Genomic DNA, 6,147 nt, shown 5'->3' on the forward strand with positions numbered 1-6,147 from the left:
TCCCTTGGAATGGGCATTACAGACAGTTGTAAGCTGCCATGTGGGTGCTGGGAATTGAACCTGGATTCTCTGGAAGAGCAGCCAGTGCTCTTAACCGCTGAGCCATCTCTCCAGCCCCCCGGCAAAGTGAATCTTGAGAGAGTCTAGCAGACTGAGGATACAGCTCGGCGTCAGAATGAGTACCTCTCATGCACAGTGCCAAGGCTCACTCCAAGCACTGAAACTTAAAAATAAGGCAGCAATAAGAAATAAGAAATAAGCTGGGTAGAGAGATTGCTAACAAAATGTATGATGCTTGGAGAGGACTCAGTAATATTTGCGAAAGAAACTTTTCAAAGGAGTTTTAGACCTGAGGGGGACAGGTGGTGTGGGGTGGGGAGAGTGCTGTATCTAATGATGAGAACCTCACCCAAGCCTGCCCCAAGGTGGACACCACATAGATCTCACAGGGGTGATTCTCTGGCCCCTCTCTTCCCCCGGAGAACAAGGGAGCAGCTACCTTACTGTCATCCCCCATCACCCAGGCGCTTGTCAGAAATGCCAAGGCCCAGCCACACCCAGGGGCACCCAGGGGCACCCCGAGGACCTGCCCAGGTGAGTTGTGCTAAGTGGCAGGGCTTTGCAATGAGCTGTTCTGTGACGGAATGTCCCAGTCATCACCCCAGGCAGCAAGAGGGAAAGTCCTTCTTCCTGTCCTCAGTGACTGAAAGTACCACTACGCTGGCCTCTGTCCCCTCACGGAACCTGTCCCTGCGGGTGTGGGAGGCAGACTTCTCAGTTCAGCATTTCCAGGAAGACTGGACCCTGTGTGATCTCCATGTGACCTGGTGAGTCTCAGGTTCATGAGCACGGAGGGAGTGTCAGCCCTGCTTCCTCAGTGACAAATGGAAGGAAACCAGTGAGCAATCTCCACATTTTCTGCCGTGAGTCACAGTGGACTGCGAGCCGGATGACTGAATTTCTAGTCTCTGTTTCTTAATTCTGAGTGTCCGATTCACAAACGGTTAGAAGTGTCCCCCTGTGTGCAGGGTGGTCTCTGACCTTGAAGCACTTCGTACAGAAAGATACTGTCGCCACATTGCTATCAAAGATCAAAACACAGGACAGGTAAGGTGCCTCTGTGGACATGGGCATGCTGTAGGTGTGCTAACACTGGGGAAAGAATTCCACAACAGCTCCAGGGCCCTAACCTCTCCTACTCCCTTTCTGGCCCCCTCCCATTTATACTCCCAGAATATAGCTAATGTTGACCCATGATCATGGCTCTGCCCATTGCCCGAGCGCTTTGCCTCCTTAACCCTTGAGACACCGCTTGAGCTGGGGATTCTTATCTCTCTCTTACAGACGAGAGAACTGAAGCTCTCGGGAGCTGTACGTCTAAACAGGATGAGATTAGGATGCCGATGCAACAACTCAGGCGTATCCCCCTGACGCTCAGTTGTTTCCACTCCGGGATTTAGGTAAGGGATGTATCTGAAGAGCATAGGGACAGGCTACGCGGATGTCACATCACACTCGTCACGGTCCACTCCGTGTAAGTGCCAGTCTATTGCCAGGTCTAGATTCCTGAAACACCCCCATGAATCACTAAGAGACAAAACTGGAGACTGAGGCAACGGGTATTAGCCACTTGCTTGGGAACCACGAGCGTGAGGGCACAGAAAAACAAGGTACCCAAAGAAACAATGGCAGTGGAGTTTGGCCAAGTGTCTCCCCTTGCACGTCACACAGCTCCTCAGAGAACAAAGGACCCAAAGCCACAAATAACTTGACCCTTACTTGTTCAAGGGCACACAGTCAGCCTGCCCCATGAGAATACCATGCAACTGAGTTGGCTGCTCTTTTTTTTTTCACAGCAGAATTCTCTGGGGACTGGCCAGGTCTCAGTCATCTATGCCTGTGTTCCCTGCACCTGGCCCTACCTGGACCGTGCTGTCACCTGACTCCGACATTACATTCCAGTCACCTTCTTCTGCCTACACGGCCTCCCATTTCGATATGCTTATTCTCTCTCCCCTGCACGTTGTCCCTTCACACATGGGCGTCGTCATGGTCCATCAGTCTCCCTTCCTGAGCCTCCTAATTCCTCTCCTGACCATTTGAAACTCGTGGTCGATCACACAAGCAAGTGTGTTGCCAGCCTGAAGCCATCCATGTCCTTCTGCTGTATTTCTCTACCAGCCTCAGCCTTCATCTTTTTCTGATCTTCCCAACCCTGCAGGCGTAGTCCTCCGCAGACACACGATCTCCACCCTTGGCTGAACTCTGCTTCCCTTAGAAGCTAAGTCCAACAAGCCTTCGCCTCTCCATCCTCTTTCTACCCTCAGTAGACCCAGCAGCACAGGTATCTTTACCAAACGTTCCTCCCACCCTAGAGGACCAGGCCTCACGCCTGTTGCTGCTCACCTGCATCTACCCTCAATCCACCTCACCCTGTCACTCTCCCCGTCTCGGTTTGCTGTGTCTATGACATCTCTGGCCAGCTAGCCCAGCTCAGCCATACCCTAAATGTCTTGCTTTACTCGCTGTCACCCTCTCTCTGCCTACAATCTCTGTTTGCTGTGTTCTTTCTAGTAAAGGCCCCATAACTCTCAGCTCCGTACAATTGCTCCGGTGACTTGATTTGTGCAGTACAAACCTGTTGTCGCCTGGTCCTTCAGCTTCACTGAACACTGCTACTTACTTCCTCCCTTGTGAGTCTTCCTGACCTTGTGACACTGTTTCCTCAGGAGGCTCAAGACTTTCCAGTTCAGTTTCCTCGTGGGTCTTTTTTTTTTTTCCCCAGACCATTTTGCGTCTGAGCATATCCGGTCCTGAACTCAGCCTACTGACTCTGGTCACCACATACATGTTCATACTGTTCATGAAAATTGCTTCCTGAGCTTTAGTTTTCAATATTCAAATGGTTTGGAAGATGTTAGTTATGACACAGTTCAAAATTAGCACATCTTAAACCCAATGCACCCAAAACTAGTTGTAGTTCCCTAACCTAGATGGCTCCTCCATCCAGCTGGTTCCAAGCTGGAATTCTTGATTTTTCTAAATCCTGCTTTCACTCCACCTCTTTATGTGAACACCACACACACAAACACACACACACACCACATGCTCCTTCCCTGAACTGTCCACTGTAGGCCTGGGTATTTTTATCCCTAACTGGTCCTCAAAAGCAGGGCCTCTTCCTTGTTCCTTTTTCTCTTTCAGGACAAGTGTTCATCCTCTCTCACCTAAGCTGTCCATGGCTTCCCAACTAGTTGCCTTCTTTCCTGTCCTGCCCATTTTTAATCTATCTTTTATTCAATGACCTGAGTGATGACTCTAAAATGCAAAGTCAGTTTCCACCTCTTTACTATGCGAAGCCCTGCACGTGCTTCTCGCACCCACAGGCTGAAAGCCAAACATCTTAGAATGGGCCCTTAAACTCGCCATTTTTTCCATAGATGCATTGTTTCTTCTATCCCCTTCCCTCGGCTCTGGTATCACAACCCCCTACTTCATTTCCTGGCTCACTCTATATAAGTCAGTGCTCCTCAGAAGTGCTTTGTAACTGCCTTCTGCGACTGGGGTCTAGTGACGAATTCAGCATGAACTGAGCATCTGCGGGCTATTTCCACTGTTACATCCTCCCCAGTCCTGGTGTCTAGAGCTGGCTCCTCCTCGCCCCTAGGAAGGTGGTGGCTGACACCACACACACACACACACACACACACACACACACACCCGGGCCTCTCACAGTGAAGCGTTAGGACCACCCAGGAATCAGCCCAGATCTAGTTCTGCTCCTTGGGGGAGTGGCCCTCCTGGTTATTGGCAAAGCTACCAGAAACTTGGCTTCAAATCCTTCACGTCTAAACAGGTGGTCCAGACGCTCTGACAGGAACTGTGAATTTCAAAGGGGAAGAGATAGGATCACACAGATGCCGTGTTTTCAGACCACCCTGTGCCCGAAGAGCCAGGTCATCAGTGGAGGACTGGTTTGGGTGGGAGGAAGGGCGCTAATTTGCTTAGCCACCCACCTTAGGAATCCTGAGAGCAGAACAGGCCTTCAGAGAGACAGGTTACAAACCACCTCAAAATCTCCTCTAGAAGGAAAGGTGAACAGCCCGGGATAGGTGGCAGCACCTCCATGACTCTGGGATGCACCCTCTGCCCTCACAGAGGGTATGCTGCCCTCAGTAAGCAGGGGATCTATAGGGGTTTTCCTATGGGAGACCAACGGGACCTTTACCTAGCCTGGAATGTTGGGTGATGTCAGAAAGAATCTTGTTGAGCTACTGAGCTACATTCTGTGGGGTCCTTTGGATGCCCAACTCCTGGAATGGATCACCGGCCACTTGGAAACTGACACTGTTGAGCTATCTTTGCAAACTGTAAAGCTGGCTCTGCAGATCGGAAGGTCATCAGTGGAGTCAGGGGAGATAGCTCAAGAGCCGAGTGACCAACAAAGCATAGAGGGGGAAGCAGAGTTGCCAAATAGCTACGGGTGCTGCTGATGGGATGCGCATGTCCACCCAAGGGCTGGAACCTAACCTGTGCACCCAATTGGCAAAATGCATTTGCTAGGAGAAGAGAGTCCCTGTTTCTAGTCTGTAAGAAGGGACCATGTGAGATGGTCACGACTTCAATGAGGAAGACACTGGTGGCAGTGTAAGAGGAACCCAGCAGCTGGCAGAAGGTGGTGAGGCCTCTGGGAGTATTAGGGTATCCACCAGAGGCCTCTCATGATTTTAGCCTTGTTGACATTAGAGGACTTTATCCATCTCCACTTACCCTCTTCACTCCCTCACAGGGCCCACCCCCAGCCCTCTGCGACCAGAGGGAAGAAGGCAAATATTCATGACCTGGCCTTAGCCATCCCAAATCTAATGACCCATTTCTGAAGAGGGTAGAAGACACCTTGTAGAAGAAGAGTCGCGCTCAGCTTGCCTGTGGCCGGCCCCATTGTCCATTCCCTAGCCAAGACCTTAGCCAAACCAAGCTACTGCCACTCTGTGGCTAAAGACCTGGGGAGAAGGGACTGTTGAGTTTTGTCCTTAGGGTTCTTTCCTATTTATAGCTTCGGCAGCATCCACTGCTGATGACGGCCCACAGGTTCTAACCTGCCTGAAGCCTGTAGGAAGATTACAGCTTTGCTCAGAAAAGGAGCAGCATCTAGTGGGAGGAATCCTTGTTCCTGGACGTTTGGCTTGGTACAGAAGACAGTCAGTAAAGCAGAGTGCCCTCCTCAGCACAGCATGGATCGTATGCTGTATGCAGGGATCGTCAGTCCCATAGCAACCCTGAGATGAAGTCTCACTATCTCCATTCTGCAGAACCGAACTTTGCTGTGAAGAACGATCCTTGACCGCTTTGTGGGCCTGAGAGAATTTCCATCTGAAATCCCTAGCTGCCTGGCTCTGACACAGTTTCCAGTTTGTTTGTTTGTTTGTTGGTCTGTCTGTTTATTTCTCACCCATCCTGTGTCGCATGCAAAACATCTACTCCGGAAGAAAGAAGCCCAAAATAATTAAAAAGGGCAGAGCACATCTATGGAGTTCCGCCGGAATAACTGAGGTCAGTCTTCCTGCGATCTTTCTCCCTTCGTGCTCATTGTTTCAGGCCAATCTCAGGAAACCTAGGCCCTGTAGAAATCTGGACTCCCTGCCTCTCCTGCTATCCTTGAGAACTTGGTGAAGTTACTGCAGTAAAGGTGTGCCATGGCAGGGTGAGAAGAGTGAGCAGAAGATACTCATGAATAGGTGACATATGGACCTCCGTGATTCCTAGCCTTCCCTTCTCCATTTTGATATCCCAGAAAGACTCTTCTTTTCCTCCAGCCAATTTCTCTACCCAAGGTTCAAACAAAGCATCATCTCTACGAGAATGGCTGCCAGGATCCGCACTGCAGTCCGTAAAATGTGAGAGTGGGAAGGGCCGGAATAATAGCCCGTGTTCACTGAACGCTTGTTGTACCATAGCCAAGCACCGCTTTAGAGACGTTACACACCACACACACGTGTGTACAGTCACAGATACAAAGAAGGAAAAGTAAACCTCTTTCATCTCTCCTAAAGGGAACTTGGACAACCTGGCTCCTAGAAGCTTCCCCGCCACTCGGGGATCATCTCTCCTGCTGACCCCCTTCCACTTCACAGGCTAGGATACAAA

The sequence above is a fragment of the Meriones unguiculatus genome, chromosome 10 (genome assembly GCF_030254825.1).
Source record: "Meriones unguiculatus strain TT.TT164.6M chromosome 10, Bangor_MerUng_6.1, whole genome shotgun sequence".
In the NCBI taxonomy this organism is placed as follows: Eukaryota; Metazoa; Chordata; class Mammalia; order Rodentia; family Muridae; genus Meriones; species Meriones unguiculatus.